The 20,116-nt window shown below is 44.8% G+C and overlaps 1 protein-coding gene and 1 long non-coding RNA gene across 6 annotated transcripts in view; one reads left to right on the top strand and one right to left on the bottom strand.

Moving 5' to 3' along the window:
* The window catches only part of LOC102381808 (kinesin-like protein KIF26B), a 284,915-nt gene that overhangs the window by 38,981 nt on the left and 225,818 nt on the right, over positions 1-20,116 (top strand). The window lies entirely within an intron of this gene.
* On the bottom strand, positions 1,555-9,788 carry LOC102379354. 3 transcript variants are annotated; one of them, XR_323936.2, is made up of 3 exons: positions 9,755-9,788; positions 2,356-2,412; positions 1,555-1,850 (listed from the first exon to the last, which is right to left on the bottom strand). It is a non-coding gene; the product is annotated as an uncharacterized LOC102379354 (long non-coding RNA). The 3 variants fall into 3 exon arrangements; XR_003094266.1 differs by lacking the exon at positions 9,755-9,788 and adding an exon at positions 9,718-9,747; XR_323935.2 differs by lacking the exon at positions 9,755-9,788 and adding an exon at positions 7,664-7,730.

Here is a 20,116-nt window from a genome sequence, read left to right as displayed (position 1 = left end):
TGGGTACAAAGATGGCCTCCCAGTGTGCCAACCTCTCCATGAGCCACCTTAAAAAGTAGCTTTTAGAAAACTGCAACATCAAGTCTGCACTCCACTTGCAATAAACAGAAGACATTTCCATCATTTTGATTGAGCGTGTGGACTTGCATATTGAAATTATTACAAATGAACATGCTTCTATCAAACTTTCTCTGGAATACTCCTATAGTGAACATGCTTCTATCAAACTTTCTCTGGAATCCTCCTACATTAACATCAGAAACCATCCATAGATCCTACATGTCTGTCACAGAATCTGATTTATCTCATAGAATGTGCCAAATGTCCTAATGGAAGCTATGTGGGTGAAACTAAACAACAATTATGCACCAGAAGCAATTCACAAAAACATGATGAAACACCCAGTTACAAGTGGGAGAACATTTTTCACTGAACAACCACTCCATCTTTGACCTTACTATCCTTGTATTCAAAAGATATCTATATAATATCTTCAGAAAATAGGTCTGGGAGCAAAACTTTTCATTCCATCCAGGAAGAGCACACACCAACTGCTGAAACTTCCTTAGCCTGACGAAGGGTTTTTAAATCTGAAAGCTTGCTTAATAACTATTCTCCAACTATTTGGGTTGGTCTAATAAAAGATATCAAATTCACCCAAGGAACCTTGTCTGCATTTATTGTGCACTAGAAACCATTAATTAAGTCAGAACTGCCCAACTTCAAACACCTGGGGCCACATGCCATGTAGCCTGCTGCAGTAGGGTAAATATTTGTGAGAGCCATTGCCCTGGGCTGGAACCCCCTCGACACTGGCGACAAGGAGGCACAGCCTGTGGTGCTAGCATGAAATGCATTGGTTGAGGGGAAGTTGCTCATGTGCACAGTGCAGTGGTTGAGAGGGAAAGGGAGAGGCCACCCAGCCATGCCATAGCTGGTTGCTGCCCACCTGGGCAGTGGCTGGCTGGCCTCTCCCTTTCCTTCTCAGCCACTACACTGTGCACATGAGCAACCCTCCTCTCAACCAATGCATTTCATGCTAGCACCACAGGCTGTGCCTCCTTGTCCCCAGGACCAGGAAAAGGAAGCAAAAGTAATTAGAGGGAAGGGGAGCATAGAGAAATTGCCTGCAGCAGCACATGGAGTGAAAGGGGAAGTGGTGGCTGGGTGGCAGCCTAGAAACCATATATTAACCCCCTGCAGGTTGCCGTTTGGACAGTCCTAAACTAAAGATGATTCTTACAATTTACCTGTTCTGTCTTGTAACCTTTTTGTACCCTAACAAGTAATGCCTCTCTTTCCTTTCAAATTATTTTATTCAAGTTTTCTCTGCCCTCTGCTTTTTTAGTAGCTACTTCTGGTAACTTCTCTTTGCTCCACAGGTGTGCTTCCCCGTTCCTTTTCTTTAAGTAACTATTTTCATTTAATTGAGTTAAAATGTCATTGTTTTACCTGAGGAAGGGTACTTTGTTTTCAAAAGCTCGTCTAACATTTCTACCAACTACACAGTTGGTCCAGTAAAAGATGTCACCAAAAAAATGCTTACTTCTCACATACAGGGTGGGACCCAGAGAGTTCTCATGAACGGATCTGTGTTGTCCTGGCACGAAGTGGCCGATGGTGTCCCTCAGAGATCCATGCTTGGTCTGGTGCTTTTCAACATCTTTATCAATGATTTGGATGGGGGAGTGAAAAGTTCGCTGGCCAAGTTTGCGGACAACACCAAGTTATGGGGCAGTGTGGTCAAGTCAGAAGATAGCTTGCTGATACAGGCAGACCCGGATAGGCTCAAGAGTTGGGTAGACTGGAACCAGATGAAGTTTAACACTTCCAAGTATAAGGTTTTCCATCTGGGGGAAAACAACCCTTAACATACATACAGGCTCGGTGGTGACAGCTTGACTTGCACCATGGCTAAAAAGGACCTATGGGTAATGATTGACTATGACACAAATAGAACCCCAGGGTGGAGCTCAACTGGGGTGGAAGATGAGTGGAGCCGGCGCGAGACCACACTGAGCCAAGGGAGCTGTGGGCACAGAGCCATGGCTGAAGAAACCACCACGGCTGAGGGAAAAAACCCCAAAAAACAGCTGATCCGGGAGAGGCCAGGATCGGCTCCCGCACCAGCATGGTCCTGCTTTATGGCCGTGTGCTGGTGCCAATTCGCCAGCCGGCCTGTGGAACCAGAGATAAAAACCCTGCTGGACAGAAAGCCTGAGGGACTGGAATCGTGCTCCCCTGTGGGCACTAAGCAGCCCAGTGCAGAACCATCCCCCACAGAGGGCAAGTTGTGGCAGCCCCAAGAGGGGATTTTGAGAAATATTGCAAGCCCAGATGGGCAGTATTACTTACCAGAGGCAGATCCATGGATTCCAGACAACTCCCAGACAGATTGGGCTAACCAGGAACCTGCGGAGAGAAGGAGAGACAGCTGTCCATGCTATGGCAACGACAAGCCAAGCGAATTGAAACTGACACCAGGAGGCCAGGTAACCTGGGGCTAGGCAGAGGCTAGGTCAGTCCCTTTGAAGCAAGAACCGAGTGAGGCGAACTGACGTCTGTATGTGATATACCATTTCAAACAGCCGAGACATGTACCAACACCGTGACCAAACCCAGAAGACTGGGATTCGACATCATTGGTTGGTGTTAGGTGTGGTGTAGGGGAGGCAGAGCCCCAATACAGGAAGATCAACAGGAGGTTCGAAGAGGGGACCAGGAGGGACAGAGCATACATCTTCCTCCCTACTAAATACATTTCTTTCAGCAAAGTCATGGCAGGCGAGAACCACTGAGGACCCTCCGGGACCTGTCTCAATAATTGACAATCCTTCCTTCAGACAACGGTGCCATCTGACAGACTGGCATGCACCAGGCGCTCTGGTGAATGGCACAGTCGCTTACATTGACCAGCACGTGAATATGAGCTGTCAGTGCGAGGCGGTGGTCAGCAGGGCAAATAACACGCTGGCATGCATCAATCGATGCATCTTGTGTAAAACTAAGGAAGTGATACTCCCGCTGTACTCAGCACTGGTGAGACCACAGTTGGAGTACTGAATTCAGTTCTGGGCACTGCACTTCAACAAGGACATGACAAAACTCGAGAGGGCCCAGAAAAGAGCCACCTGTATGATTAGGGACTTGCAAGGCAAGCCATATGGGAAAAGGCTGAGGGACTCAGACCTCTTTAGCCCAAAGAAGAGAAGGTTGAGAGGGGACTTGATAGCAGCTTACCGCTATATCGAAGGAGTTCATCAGGAACTCGGTGAACAACAGTTCACTAGGGCATCCCTGGAGAAGACCAGGACCAATGGATACAACTCCTGGAAGGCCGCTTCAGGCTTAATACCAGGAAAAACTCCTTCACAGTCAGGGTGTCCAGACTGTGGAATCAACTCCTTCCAGAGGTGGTGCAGTCACCTACCCTTGAGGTTTTCAAGAGGAGACTGGACAGTCACCTCGCTGGGGTCACCTAACCCCAGTAGTCTTCCTGCCTAGAGTGGGGGGGGGAGGGGGGAAAGGGGGAGGGCTGGACCCAATTAGCTGCAGGGTCCCATCCAGCCCCTAACAATCTATGAATCTATTTCGTGGACCATCATGACTATTATATGCCAACCTTATACTGTTTTTTCTGGTATTGAATTTAGGTTGTATATTCTTCTTTCCCAGACTGGAGAAAGGGCATTTTGTGTGTGAAAGCTTGTCTAACTTCTCTACCAATATATAGCTGGCTTAGTAAAAGATGTCATGAAAAAATCTTGCTTCCTGCTATCAAGACAGTTAGTTACATGAGTCTGGCAGTTTGGGGGATAGGTCTGTATCCCAGAACTCAGTTGATTACTTTACAGTCTAGTTGGCCAAGACCTTAGGCTACAGAATTCAGTTTGAAGAAGCCAGTTTGGGGTCAATTTAATCAACTGTGGATCACAGGCTCCCAGAAAAAAGGTTAATTATAGCTGCCAAATATGGCTAGGCCTCTCACATTACTATGATTGTGAAATAGTGGGCTACCGCCCAGAAAGCTAGGCCAGAAAATGCTAAACCACAGGGTTCCATCCTGGAAATGGTGAAAGAAGTCATATCTACCGTACGACACCAGAGTATCATGAGCACCTATGTGATATGACTTGCCCAATTATTATTTATTTATTTTCTTTCTTTACTTAAAGTGGGATTTTTTATTTTCTTTAACTTTCTTTAAATGTGTTAATAGCTGAATAAAATAATGTTGGAAGGACAAATAATACTGAAGAGTTTTGACAGTTGCTGCTAATCCTTCTTGAAGTGTTACCTCAGTACACCACTCTGCTAAATTGCAAGTAAGAGTTGGAAGTAGAGTGACATTAGTTTGAGCCAGGGATGGAGAATTATTTCAGGCAGAGGGCCACTTACCAAGTTTTGGCAAGCTGTCAAGGGGCCACATGGGTAGCCCTGCCCCCCTGGTTGGCATCTTGGGACCAGAAGTCCTGCCCCCTAACCCCCGACTTTTGCCACCAGAAGTCCCTCCCCTTGACCCCGAGAGTGCTCCTTTCAGCAAGGATTTTTGCCATCTCAGAACCAGAAAAATACATTATATTCTAAAAATATTCTAAAAATTAAACATCTACAACATTCATTAATTTGATTTTAAAAAATATTTTTGTCCTGATTTACATGTGTTTGTGTAGTGTACATAGAGGTGACTACACAATAGCTTAAAATGAAGTCTTACTCTTGTATATTGCGGGGGGGTGGGTCGGAGGGTGTGTATAGGTTTGTGGGGGGCTGTGGGTATGTGGGGTGTGGATGTTTGGGGGGGATTGTGGGGGTATGGGGGGAGGGAGCATGTGGGTATGTGTGGATATGTGGGGCGTGGGTGGGTATGGGGGACTGTAGCTGTGTGTGTGGGGAGGGTAGCTGGAGTATGTGATTGGGTATGGGTGTGGGGGTCTGCATGTATGGCGGGGTGTGCTTGTGGGACTCAACCTATGTGCACACTCTCTCTCTCTCTCTCTCTCTCTCTTTTTAAGTGCACACACGCATACTCTGTGCCTCCCACATTACACTATTCTCTCTCTCTCTCTCTGTCCCTCCCCCAACTCCCCCTCATTGCTTTCTCTGTGTCTCTCCCTCCCTCATTACACACATACACACGCCCCACCCCCCCATCCCACTCCTGGCCCCGAGGTCCTGGTGCGGGCCCCATGCTCCTGCAGTCCAGTGATGCAGCCTGGGGCCACATGGTGCTGGAGCAGGCACGCAGAGAAGCAGTGAAAGCTGGGGCAGGCAGAGACTTCTGGTTGGTGGGGATGGGGGTGGGGTGGAGCCAGGCTGGCCTTGTTGCTGGCTCCCGTTGGGTCCTACTGCCCCTGGCTCCTGTCATCTTTGACAGGCAGCCAGGAGCAGATAAATATTAATTTTCTAAATTTTTTAGGGCCCCCCTGGGCTGGATAGAATGGCCTGGTGGGCTGGATCCAGCCCACAGGCCATATTTTGCCAGCCCCTAGTCTGAGATATTAGTTGTAATATCAATATGTTTTAACTCTGGTTAGCATTATAGAACTCATAAAGTTCTAGGGGGGAGGGTTGCTTTGGCTCATATGTTATTAACACAATTGTTAAGTAAACTTGAAGAAGTGCAAAGGTGTACACCAGAGTTTGTAGAATAACTGCATCCATGACACACCTTTGATGGGTCAAAGTTCTTTTGGTGGCAAATGAGGTCAACCAGAAAAAGAATAGTTTTATTTTAGTTTGCTGGAGTGGCAGCTGGAGAAAAAGAATGTTTTAAATTTAGAAGAAGCATGAATTTGCTCAGGATAATTGAAAAATAATAAGAAAAGTTCCTGCTGTCATGTCTGGCAGCTTTTAAGGATGAAAACACTCTCAGGGTTTATGGTTTATCAATTGAAATATCTAGCAAGGAAATTAATTAGTGCTGTACACATTCTAAAGGGGCTTATCCTTCTGGTAGTCAGGCTGTGTTCATTGTGAGCCTAACTAGAGGACTTCCTTTTCCATGTATGTTGATCTAAACACTAGGAAAAACAACTTCAACACTTTTAAACAAAGAAAACAAGAAAACTTGCTTGAAAATTATAGACCTAAATAGCTTTGCAAATTGTCAGGCGATATTTACAGACTCCCCTTATTTGTCTGTGTTGTGAACTTCTTGCCTATTAACAATTCTGTTGTCAATTCCACCTCAGTGGGAGAAAACTCCAGTGAGAACTCAGTTGAAGTTAAATGTCTTATCCAGAGATATCATACAAACCTGCAGTAACATGAATTAATCAAGTTAGAGTGTATTGGCAGGCTTTTTTGTGGCAAACTCTGAAATGTGTTTTTTTGAGCAGAAAGGAAAAGAGGCCAGTATTTAGATTTGTTTTAGTAATATTTAGACCTGTTTTATCAGAATGGAAGAGAGAGCTGCAATTGTATATTAAAAAGTTAGTTATTTTGCATTAATTCGCAGGGAAAACTAATTCCCTGTTCATTTGTTTCAATGTTCGTGCAGGCATCATAGTTGGTAGTGCCCTAGGATTTTTAAAACTAGAAAGTATTAGTCCAAAAAGATACTTGCTGAAGCTGCTTGGTTGAGCTGCTGAGGTCACTCTGCAGTAAGGCCTTCATTGCTAACTTGCTTGGCCAGAAAAGGCACCATATTTGAGTGCATTGACCACCTGTGTTGAAAAAATAAGACTTTGGGAAAACAGTTCTTATGTTATGTTTTATGTTGAGTAGGAGCAAAATTAAAATTTTGACTTGGTATCAGCAGATAGTTTTGCAGGAATTTCAATACTTCTATGTGATGGAGGTGCCCAACACTTTGTGGGCATTTGCCTCTGCATTCAAAATTGATCTGCAAAAGTCAGGCTGTAAATAGTGAGTGACATTAGTTTGTGTAATGAATCTTTATTGGATTGAGGAGGACAAGCTTTGTATTGATCATTCCTCCCATTTTATTATTGCATCTTTCCATATCTTTGCATTCACAGGCAGTTCCTCTCCTACAGTTTGCTGAGTTGCTGCGTGGGTCCGGAAAAGGTCTACCCTTTTTGTGGAGCTCATAAGATGGCCAGAACAGGCATTGCTGTAGTTACTGCTCAAAAAGTTCTAGATGATGGAATTGCTTTTTTTATAATCTCTTTCTTCTTTAAAAACAAATGAACCAAAAACTCATAGGAAATTACATTTAAAAACTAGAGGATAACAGCACAGAGGGCCACATAATTAAACATTTAAGTGTCAGGAAACTTTGGTGTCATGAGATAGACTTGGCTTCTTTCACCTTTTTCCAGGATGGAACCCTGTGGTTCAGCAGCTTCTGGCCGGGATTTCTAGGTTGTAGCCCTGCTGTTTCACAACCATGGTAATGTGACAGACTTTATGATATTTGGCAACTACAAGAAATCTTCTCTCTGGGAGCTTGTGATCTACAGTTGATTAAACTGACCCCAAACTGGCTTCTTCAAAGCAAATGTGTTGTTTAGTCCCTTAGAGGTATATAACAAACAGAGGGAAAGGATAATAAGATGATTTTAAAAAGGCCTGTATTTGCCTCAGTCTTATCCACATAATTTTGGTAGGTTCCACTCAGCTCAGGCCTTCTCCTTTTGGTCTGAAAGAAACAGCCACTACTGATATAATTTAGTACTGATGTCTATAAGAGTCTCACCTGCAGCATGTCTCCCAGTTTCACCAAAGGTTTCATCTTCAAGGTTTAATGCCTCTTTGATCCTAGGTTCTGGCCTTGGAAAAAGAGATCTGTTAGGCTGGTTGGAGCCAGACAGGTTGGCATTTGTTGAGTAGCAGCTCTTGCTGTTGTTTTCTTTCAGAATTCTTAATACTCTCTCTGGAAGGGTCTGATCTCTGTCATTGTTTCATTTCTGGCTTTATCTCCCTAGTAGTTTCAATTAATTTAACTCCATTTAGTCAGACAGAATAATATTGGCCAGGTACATTGAGGTGCATATGGTAACCATTAAAATACCATAATAGATTCTCCAAAGTAAGGTTACAGGGTTGGGAGGGGGGGGAGGAGGGATGATGCGGGAGATAATAGAGTATTATATAAGCAATCATGAAATTAAAAACTGTCCCAGGAAATATGCACAAAGGGGACAGGTATCTTTAATCTGAAATGTTTTGTTCCCTGACTTCTGAATCATTTAACCATGTGGCCTAATTTTCTCTGGAAGTAAGGTTTTGGTTTTTTTAAATAAAATATACAGTGCTGTATGTCTGGCACATCTTTTGATGACAAGATTTCCCAAATAACTGTACAGAAACAATGAATCAGCCTTTCAACCTACTGCAGGATTGTGCCTTCGGGTCTGCATTGTATTGCTGGAATTCCCACTGGACTACAGAGCTTGTGCTCTCTCTTCTGTGATCTCATCTTATTAGCTCCAGGTTAAACAAGCTGAATAAGAGCAGGCAAAGTACTAAATTTGCAAACGTTTTGAGGTGTGGCATGGTATTAATGGTGTTACACTGTTTTATCATGAGATATCAATACCTGTTGCATAGTCATATATAGGCAGGGGACTAAATAAAATGGTTTTATTTTTAATAATATTGTCATTATGTTCTTAATGAGTCTCCGCATGGTCAGTAGGATACTACAGTAGCTTTTATCACTAAGACTGCAGTTAAAGACAATGTACCTATTTTGGAAGGATGTTAAAGCATCTGCTTAACATCAAGCAATTGCCTATGTTACCCTGAAGTAAAAGTGACTTAAAGCCATGCTGATAGTTAAGCATGTGCCTATCTGATTTCCTGAATTTGAGCCTCTTAACTTTTGGGGGTATTCATTGCAAAGGGTAAGTCACGAATCCTTTCAGGATTGGAATCTGACAGTCGATTTTCACATGTGATACAGTTCCAAAATGAAATTAATTTGATCCGTTTCATGTTGGTGTGGTAGATACTTGTTGACAAGCAAGGTGTTAAAAGTAGAAGACAGGCAGGCATTTCAACCAGTAAATTGACTGTACCTATGCCTCCTGGGAACTTAGATAAGGCCAGACAGAAGCAAGTGAATGTTTTTGTACATTGGTGTAAGGAGCCTGAGCAATAAGATGGAAGAATTAGAAAGCCTGGTATGGGGCATGGCATCAGATATTATAGGAATAACAGAACTATGAAGGAAGGCAATCATCCTTGGAATGCAGGTTTTGAAGGACATACGCTAGTTATGGAAGACAGAAATAGGGCAAAGATGATGGTGCAGTATTGTGTGTCAGTGAAGTCATATATTATGCACAACAGTATCTTTTGGGGTGAAAATCATTCTGGGAAGGGAAGGTAATAAGGGCCCCATAGGGATTGTGCTAGGAGGTCTGTAATGACTTGGATGTGGCACAGGTATTCTTGGATGAAATTGCTTGTACCAAACCCCACAACCCCAGGAACTGGCCCAGGGATCTGGCAAGGGAAGTTCCCACTTTTATACAGGAGATGCTGGAGATTAGGGTCACAAACCAACAGGCTAAGGAGAGGGGGACAGATGCAGGTAAATAAACATTGACATTAAGATACATACTCTTAGGATCTGGCTAACAGGAAGTAAACAGTGACACTGTGGTGAAATAACCTAAGAACAGGGAACTGGTAGAAAACACTAACACCATAAAATATACACCCTTGAGAACCTCAAACCCTCCCACAACGTCAGAGGGCTCCAAGCCAGTGTCTGGTCCCATAAAGTGCTTAATTGCTGTCTACCTGGGTTCCACATCTGAGCCCCACTGCTGCAACTCACAGTCAAAGCTTGCTGCTCCTTTTGACTCTCTGACCATGAACCTCTTTCTCTTTGCTGCAGCAACCCACACTCTGATGCTGCTCCTTCCACTTCCTCCTGCCCCCCTACCACCCTGGGAGTTGTAGTGCATGCTGCAGTTCATTCCTCCAGTCCCCCGGAGGCTTCTGGGCATTGTAGTTTATGTTATAACATTACTGTACATGACATTCAACATCATAGTACATTACAAACTGATAGATTTTTCTATCAAACGGTTACTGAATCAATGAGAGAGATTAGTATTTTAGGTTCAGGTTTAGTAGCAAGGATCATATGCAAGAGTTAGTTGTGGAAAATAATACTGGATAGTGATCATATGCTGATTTAGTTCAGCATGAACTACAAGACAGAGAAGAACAGTTCTGTATTTAAGGTTTTCAAGTTTGAGAAGGGCAGACTTTGAAAATTAAAGAAATTGCTTAGAGTCTTGTTACACAGTACACCATGAACTGCACAATTGTTGCTCGGCTTACTGCTAGCATGGAATTTGGAGTAATCGCACCCTTAGTCTAGAAACCTTCTCCTGTGTACACACGGGCAGTGGCAGAGCCCTGCGCCCTCAGCCCAGGTTTACCTGCAGCCACCCCACCCTGGAGCAGCGTCTTTCCCAGCAGCAGACTCCACTGCCACCAGCTCTCATTGGGCTGCTTGTGGATTGAATGCATGGAGCAGGGCGCTGCTGCAGTTGCAGGACTGGAACTCTTTGCCTAGCAGGACAGAAAAGGAATGAGCCGCAGCATTAAATTTGGCTCCTCTTCACAGGGAACAGAGATGCCCGCAAGCAGCTTTAGCTGGGGGGAAGCTGCTTCCATCTGCCCCTGGAGGATGGGGGACGGGTCACTATGTTCTGGGATGCCAGAGGACTTCAACCTGACCAGCATATCTGTGGGGAGTGGCTACACTTTAATAGAGCAGAAGGTGGGTTGTGCAGATCAGAGATAACTCTGCCCAGGAGTGGTGTAACTTTGAGCCACATACTGAGTGTTTTAAACCACTTTAAAGTGTTAATGTGAAAACAATCCAGGGGTTAAGAGTTCCAGAAGCTGCCCAAAATTACAGTGTAACAAGGCCCTTAGAGACAGAAATGCACAAGCTGCTGGGAACTTGCATCTCCAGCAAGAGGAAGAAATGGGAGGGAAGAACTATGGACCTATTTGGATGGGAGGTGCCTTAAACAAGATATTAAAAGTAAAAGTCTTCAAAGGAAAGGGATTGATTAGTAAGGAGGGCTATCTTTCAGGTGCCATAAAGTGCAGGAATTAAGTGAGAATGGCCAAAGGTTTAGTTAAGCTGGACCTTACAAAGAACAGTAAAAGGGTCTTTGATGACATGAATAAAACAATTAAAATAGGTGACTGTCCATTAAAGATAGGGTAGAGATCAGGGATATCATTTAGTATGGCCCAAGTACAGAATAAATGCTTAGTTGGTCTTTGATAAGAATGGACCTTATATGAGGATTGTAGGGTCCCAATTGGAACTGAGAATGTAGTAATGAAAATTATTATTTGTGAAATGCAAGCAAAACCTAGATTGCTTACTGCAATGAAAGTGAGGGATCTGGATAATATCTCTGATAAACCCCAGCCCCAGATGCAGCCTAGATATGCCTGAGAGACATACTTCTGTAGTGCTTCCCCACCTTGGAGCCTTTTTGCTCCAAACCCTTCCCTGCTGGTTGCCACTTAACATCAGCTGAGATGTGCAAGGGGCCAAGTCCTTGGGCGGTGGCACTTCAGCCTTAGCTGTCTCTCCCAGGCCTTGCCAGCTCTCAGCAGAGGGGGTTTTGTCAGCTAGAAGAATCACATTCTTGTCCAATTGTGCACTTAGCAAAAATTGATCCCCTTTTCAGTCTTTGGGCAAGCTTGTATGGTCAAATACTCTGGAATCACACTTAACACTGACTATAAGTGGATAAACTGATAACAAATAGGATTTATTATTAAAAAAACAAGAACCTGTGGAAGAAATCAGTAACCACATGTGGAGATACAAAAATAAACAAACAAAAGAGAAGACCAGAACAGTAACCTCCTCTTACACTGCATATTCGATCCAAAGATACAGTCCCAAGCCAGCTTCAACAGGTTAAAAAGCATCTTCTCCCTCTTGACCTCATTTGCCAGGGCTTCCTGCCATTTATCCTGCCATGTTGCATTACTCTGTCTGCTTTACTTATGCTGAGGGAGTCCAGGCTCCCCTGTATCCAGGGAGACTAAAGACAGAGCCATGATACAAAGGCAGGCTTAGGGACAGTTGCTTATTTGGCTACTCAGACATGTCACCTCTTGGATTCTTGTGGGGGCAATGCTACGCATAAAACTTCCTATTCCTCCCCCTGTCCAAAGGTTCATGTTTGCCATTGCCAGAGCAGAAACTTTTCCTGATCTGATTAGGACCAGGAATATATGAGCATCCTTTCAGACAGCGAGATCTGCTAATCCAGTATGCCGTCTCCTAATTTCCCCTTGGGAGGAAATGTTCTCCCTGTTTCTACACATCAAACAAGTTAGGGTTTCTCTTTTTAAAATGTAAATTTAACATTGTGTATGAGGGCATCTTCATGACTAAACACATTATCTTCAGATGTTGATTATTGCTTATCTGCCTCTCCTTAGGTGCCAACGAAACTCATTGTTTCTTGAAAGTCAACATATTGTGCAGTCCTGCCCCTTTTATAGCATATAAAGATACATTTTAAATCAAATACCACAAGGCATATGAACCCAGGGACAATAAGGCTAAATACAGTTCAGCATTACCTATATGTAGAGACAACTAAACTAACTCGGTAAAATAAACTCAAGAAACCATGCAAGATGCCCCACATCTCCTTAGGATTGTGACAGTCTCCATTCCAGAATATTGAAGGAGCAAGCATATGAAACAGCAGCTCCTGAATAGAGCATCAAGAAATCTGTCAATTCTGGGGTAGTATGATCAGGAAATTGCAAATTAGTGCCTAGATTCACAAAAAGGGGAAAAAGAACCAAGCAACTACAGGCCACATAGTTAGATTTCAGGTCTACACAAGTTCTTAGAAGAGATATTGAGGGAAAGAATAACCAAGGTTGTGGAGATAAACAGAAGATGGTATGGAACCCAGCATCTATCTTATTCTTATCTGGGAAAGAACTTTTTAGACCAGTACTATCCTTTCTGAAGGATAAATGACATCTTGGATCAGGCAATATCGTGACTCCAGCCTGTCAAGGTTTTAAGCAAAATTGTTTTATAAATTATTAGCATAAAATGGAGACAATGGGGATTAATACTATAACTGTAAAGTTAAGAGGAGCCGACTGAAAGGCAGACTACAACAGGTTATATCAAAAGGGGAGTTACTTGATCTTATTAATGGAGTTCCCCAGAGATTGGGCTTGGGACTCATTCTGTTTTTCATAGGTTACCTTGGGCCAAAACTAGAATTTTGCAGATGATACAAAGTTAGGGGGTATTGCTATTGCGGAGGTGGGTCTGGTTATCCTACAAGAAGAATTAGGTAACCATGTGGAATGGACTAGTATCAATGGTATGAAATTTAGTAGCAAAGCGTGCAAAGTCTTCACTTAGGCCAGGTAGAGACATTACACTTTTACTAGTATAAGTAATCAGAAATGGATCTATACTCGTAACAGCACAGAAGTTCAGCACACAAAACCAGTCTATGCCCATAACAGAGCAGAAGCTCAGCACACGGAGACTGATTTAAAAATGGTGGAACCCGGTCTAAGATTTGCGTGGTCCCCCCTCCCCGGGTGAATGTGTGTTATGTCTACCTATCTAAACTATGCCGCTTACAGAACAGCATAACGTAGATCCATTCCACCTCAGGCTTTTTTTGAATATCTGTACCTAGCCTCTTGATCTAATGTCAAGAACTTTTGCCATAATATGGGGGTTGACAGTTAAGAGAAAATGGAGGAAGAGAGGAACCGGGACATATTAGTCAATCATATGATAACTATGAGCTGCAAATGTGACTATGAAAGAGGCTAATGCAGTTCTAGGATGCATTATACAGTATATTCTTATTAGAGGCAGTACCAAGGCACTGGCTAGACCCCATTTAGAAAGTTAGGTACAGTGTGATCACCTATGATCACCAGAGCTTTAAACTAGACTCGCCGGGGGAGGGGGCTGCAGGAAGACGAGGAGACGCCATCAGGGCAAGGGGTGCAAAGGTAAGTAATGGGGGTCTTGCCATCAGGGCAAGGGGTGCAAAGGTAAGTAACAGGGGTCCTGATGGTCTGGCTAATCAGGGGGTGGGGGGGCACACAGTCTTGCAAGGCCTTAAATGCCTGTACACCAATGCTCGTAGCATGGGGAACAAACAGGAGGAACTCGCCCTCAGAATAGCTAGTTCAAATCCAGATGTCGTAGGGTTAACAGAGACATGGTGGGACTCATCCCATGACTGTTCTTCCTGTACATTACCTCTTCACTTAAAGCCATGTTCCTTATTCTGGCATGCCTGTGGGTATCAGGGGGGGGGGTGGGACTTTATGTCAAGGAGCACTACACATCCTCTGCCAGCAGTATGGGGTCAGGGGAAGGGCGAGCTGAAGTGCTCTGGGTCAAGATCCAGGGGGGGCAAGGCGAGAGGGATTTGACGGTGGGGGTCTATTACAGACCCCCCAATCAGGAGGAGGAGCTGGACAGGGAATTTTCAGGCCAGCTTGCGGAGACACTAAAAGCAAGGGATGTAGTTGTCATGGGCGATTTTAATTACCCGGACATCTGCTGGGAGGAGCAGTCAGCCGGGACGGACCGCTCCAGGAGGTTCTTGGCCGAGTTGCAGGACCTCCACTTGATTCAGGAGGTGCACAGTCCCACCAGAGGAGATGCTCTGCTGGACCTGGTCCTGGCCGCAGGCGACGACCTGGTAAGAGGCCTCCAGGTTCTTGACCACCTGGGCAATAGTGATCATCGCGTGCTGGAATTCACCATCCAGCGTAGAGTGTCAAGGGCCCGCAGCAAGGTGGTGGCCCTAGACTTCAGGAGGGCCAACTTCAGTGAGATGAGGAGATTAGTGGGAGAGGAACTGGGGTCCTTGAGGGCAGAGGAACTCAGCGTCCAAGAGGAGTGGTCGTTCCTTAAGGAAACGATACTCGGGGCCCAAGGGGTGTCCATCCCGACAAGAAGCAAGGCGGGCAGGAGTGTCCAAAAGCCCCCCTGGCTCACCAAGGGTGTCCGGGAATGCCTGCTTGCCAAAAGGGTGGCGTACGCCCGGTGGAAGGGGGGTGTAATCTCCAAAGAGGAGTATACCTCCTCTGCTCGGGCCTGCAGGCGGGCTGTTAGGAAGGCCAAGGCGGAGATAGAGCTCGGATTAGCGTCCAGGATTAAGGATAACAAAAAGTCCTTTTTCAAATATATTGGGAGGATGAAGAAGGCGCCGGGTAATGTGGGGCCCCTGCAGGATATGCGGGGCAATCTGGTGGTTGCGTCAGAGGATAAAGCGGACCTCTTTAACCAATTCTTCACCTCCGTTTTCTTGTGCAGGGACCGGGACTTCCCTGCTGTGATAGAAGCCGGACGCGAGGGGATCGCCTTCAGACCTCAGGTTGGGGAGGACCGGGTTAGAGAGCTTCTGGAGGGGCTGGACGCGTTCAAGTCAGCGGGTCCGGATGCTCTCCACCCCAGGGTGCTGAGGGAGCTGGCTGGGGTTATTGCAGGGCCCCTGGCACGGCTCTACGAGCGATCGTGGTGCTTGGGCCAGGTGCCAGACGATTGGAAGGTAGCTAATGTGGTCCCCATCTTCAAAAAAGGGAAAAGGGAGGACCCGGGCAATTATAGGCCCGTCAGTCTTACCTCAATCCTGGGGAAGCTCTTTGAGAAGATCATCAAGGAGCACATTTGTGATGGGCCGGCATCCGAGATGATGCTCAGGGGCAATCAGCATGGATTTATTAGGGGGAGATCATGTCAGACCAACCTGATTGCCTTTTATGATCAGGTCACAAAGGCCATGGATGCAGGTGTCGCGGTGGATGTAGTCTTTCTGGACTTCAGCAAGGCCTTTGACACCGTCTCTCACCCCATCCTAATTAGTAAACTAGGCGACTGTGGCATAGATGCCTACACGGTCAGATGGATTGCAGATTGGCTGAAGGGTCGCACTCAGAGGGTGGTGGTGGATGGATCATATTCGACTTGGGGGGAGGTGGGTAGTGGAGTCCCTCAGGGCTCGGTCCTGGGCCCTGCGCTGTTCAATGTCTTCATCAGCGATCTTGATGTTGGGGTGGAGAGCAACCTGTTTAAATTCGCTGATGACACCAAAATTTGGGGGGAGGTGAGCACGCTAGCAGGGAGAGAGAGATTGCAGAAGGATCTGGATAGGTTACAGGGGTGGGCAGACAGGAACAGGATGCGTTTCAATACGGACAAGTGCAGGGTGCTGCACTTGGGTAGTAGGAACCAGCAGCACACTTATAAGATGGGGAGCTCCCTACTTGAGAGCACGGAGGCGGAAAGGGATCTTGGTGTCATTATTGACTCCAAGATGAACATGGGCCGACAATGCGAGGTCATGGTTGGCAGGGCTAACCGGACCTTGTCGTGCATCCACAGGTGCATCTCGAGTAGAGCCAGGGAGGTGATCCTCCCCCTCTATGCGACGCTGGTCAGGCCGCAGCTGGAGTATTGTGTCCAGTTCTGTGCGCCCCATTTCAGGAGGGATGTGGACAACATGGAGAGGGTCCAGAGGAGGGCCACCCGCATGATCCGGGGACAACAGGGCAGACCCTACAGTGAGAGACTGCGGGACTTGAACCTATTCAGCCTCCACAAGAGAAGGCTGAGGGGGGACCTGGTGACCGTCTATAAACTCACTAGGGGGAACCAGAAGGGTTTGGGGGAGACGCTGTTTCCCCTAGCCCCTGCTGGCATAACAAGGAATAATGGGCACAAGTTGATGGAGAGGAGGTACAGATTGGACATCCGGAAAAACTACTTCACAGTTAGGGCGGCTAGGAGCTGGAACCAACTTCCAAGGGAGGTGGTGCTGGCCCCTACCCTGGGGATCTTTAAGAAGAGGCTGGATACTTACCTGGCTGGACTCATTTGAGTCCCGTTTTTGTTTTTAGGGTGAGTGGTTTTGTTTGTGTTTTTGGGTTGTTCTCCCGCCCTGGCGGGGGGTCGGGCTAGAAGATCTATTAGGTCCCTTCCGACCCTGAAACTATGAAACTATGTTCAGAAAGCCAAATTTAACCCAGAGCAGCTGCAGAGAAAAGCTACTAGGATGGTTAGGGGCATAGAGAACCTGACCCAGGCAAGGAGATTTTGTTTAGCTTAGCAGAAAAAAGGCTGGGAGCCATACAGTTAGACTTTATAAATACATTTGGAGGTAGATATCAAGGAAGAAGAGAAGCTTGTTAAATTAAGGGATAATTTTGGCACAAGGTCAAATAGATACAAACTAGTTATAAAGACATTTAGATTTGAAATTTTAAGTAGTTTTCTGACCATTAGAAGAGTGAAGGTCTGGAAGGGTCTTCTGAACAAAGCATTGGGTAAAGGAACCTCATCTTCAAGATGAGGTTATGAAAGGGAGAGTATGATGGGGTGAATGTGTGGGAGAGTATGATGGGGTGGATGTGTTTTTTCAAGTGGTAATCAGAACATGTGATACAAGGGGGTTGAAAGGAAACTTGATCTCTGTAAATTGCTTGCAGATGCAGAGGTGTTCCTTAAGCCTGTGTTTCTCCTGGTTGCTTACCAAGGCCAGGAAGAAATATCCTACCAGCTGTGTTGTTTGACTTCTGGGCTTGTTTTGTTCCTTTCTTTGTTTTTCCCTCATCTGAAACTTTAGGCCCTGTCTTTGGCAATACCAGCCTGGGTATGTTGGTGCTCCACAGGGTGTCTTGCTTATGTTCTCAGAGTTAAACTAATTGTCAGATGTGAGTTCAGAAAAAAATGGTCTCCAAGTCAGATCGGCAAGGACTGTTTTGCAGGGCTTTTTAATGGTTTTTCTTTTTGCCTTTTGCTGTAGGACGAAGCATGATCTACTTCTAGGACCATGTGAATATAGTTTGGACAAATAGTTGTCTGTGTACCCAAAGGACTGAACTTCAGTCTTACACACTTATGATAGCACAGAGCTATCAGATCAGGGGTATTTTATCAGGTCATGAGAAGGGAGGAAAGTGGAATCTCAATTACCAGAATCTGAATTAGCAAGTGAATTTTCCTTGCGTTTCACAATAATAATTGTATTCAGAGTTTATTTAAAACATAATTCAAAGAAGACTGCCGCTTGATCTTCAAACCCAGAAACTAAAATGAGAATGCTTGATCATTTTGTCAAATTGTAGTAGCGTGTCAATTATTAATAAACATGAAATAGTGATATAGACATCATTGAAAAATATATTTATGCAATGACTGAAGTATTCCCATCTAAGGTTTTGTGTTGTTTTGTTTAAATTATACAATATGTAATGAACCCTTAGAGTGAAAATCAAAGAAGTGTCACCCTGTATGACTGGGTGTAATGGCATCAGGGAAATTTGAACATATTATCTTAATTTATCATATTGCAAGACAGGCACCTCACATTTTAAATGCATCAAGGGAATCTTCAGAAACGTCCATATGAATAGCTTCTCTTTTTTTGCGTTTATTGTTTTCCCAGGATCTTTACATTGTTCATTTTTAAAACATTGTTTTGGTTGCATTGACCCATTAATGGTCCTGTCGTGTGATCCTTTCTTTAATAGAACTCTCTCACTGACTTGCGTGGAACCATGTAATCCAGCCTGCAGGGCTCTCCACGGGTCCAAAAAGTTGGCAGTAGGAGAGCAGTGGCAGCTAACTGCCGCTCCCCTGCTGTCAGATTTTCTGGACCCACATGGAGCCCCACAGGATTGAGAACATGGCCGTGCATGCTGAATTGTGTGTGTGGGGCCAGTCAGGGTGGTGTGGGGTGGTACAGGGCTGAGTGGGGCTAATTGGGGCAATGCAAGGTGGTGCACAGCTGAGCAGGGCCATCAGGGGCAGTGTGACACGGTACAGAGCCAAGTGGGGCAGGGCAGTGCGGGGCAGGGCTGAGCAGGGCAGTGCAGAACAGCACGGGACTACGCAGGGCCAGGCAAAACAGCACAGGCCCAGTCCTGCCTTGGGGGCCCACTCCAGCCCCTAGACTGTCCGCATGCCACTTATCTGGTTTGCAGGGCCAAAAGATTGAACACCACTGACTTAAACTATAAATGTAATGGATTTGTATATAATTAAAGGGCAGGAATCTCCAAATGAACCTGGACAGAAAGCCTGGTGCATACTTTCAGTGGAGGAGCGAGCATGGGCAGTGTGTTCCAACAATATATTTTGTGATGCCCCCTATATACATGTCTCCTGAAGAAAAATGTGAAAAAATGTGGATACACCTGCTTTTCTCACCTCATATCAAGAATCCAAAGCCCAGGGGCTTTTTTCAACACATGAATCAAAATAGAAATGGTGATCTAAAGTATCTTACAAGCCTTGTGAAAGTACAGGACTGTGTATTGTAGCAAAATAAATGAAGAAAGGACCGAATATTTTTAAAAAGCAACGTGGAACTAATTTTTTATGTTTGATTTCATCACCAAAAGAGTGCATGCCAACAAAAGTCTGGAGACTATCTTACTATGTAAATTACCTATGGAAAGTGGTGAAGTTATTCTAGAGAATAGTAATTCTGATACAGTCATTCCTGAATCATGAGAACAGTATAAAATAACATTGATTTATTGTCATAAAACACTAGCATATTCATAGACATAAGAGATCTGCAGAAATCCTGGTATTTTCCAAAAATGCAAGATGAAGTGCAATACAGATGTAGTGACTAATGCTATTTAAACTCCAATACAGAAGAACCAAAGAACAAGCAGAAGTGTCAGTTCAGCTGACACACTTTCAATGATTGCATGCAAGGCACAAGAGCAAGGATATGAATTCACTAGTACATATAATGTGACTGTAATACCAGGCTAAAATGAAAATGCAGTTGTATCACTTGGCTGAAGCTTCTCTGCCTCTTTTGACGACATTTAATTTCTGCCACCTATAGATGATACTCAGTAATAATGTGCTCTATATTGCACTTACATTTACAACCTAATTGCTCTTGCATGATCAGAGGAGCTAGAAATTGAATTGGAAACTGCAAGGGCCTCAAAAGTGATAAGTCAGCTTGGGATGCTGAGGTTATCACTATCGGCTCCAGATGCTTAATTAGGAGTAGCAGATTATCATTTACTCCACCAGAGTGTCAAAAATCTTCATTGGAAATGAAACTGTGAGCAAGAAGAACACGTGGCAAGCAGAATTTGTGAACCATAA

Source organism: Alligator sinensis, unplaced genomic scaffold (genome assembly GCF_000455745.1).
Source record: "Alligator sinensis unplaced genomic scaffold, ASM45574v1 scaffold284_1, whole genome shotgun sequence".
Lineage (NCBI taxonomy): Eukaryota > Metazoa > Chordata > Crocodylia > Alligatoridae > Alligator > Alligator sinensis.
Note: the sequence above shows the minus strand (reverse complement) of the source record. Positions and strands in the feature narration are given on the sequence as shown.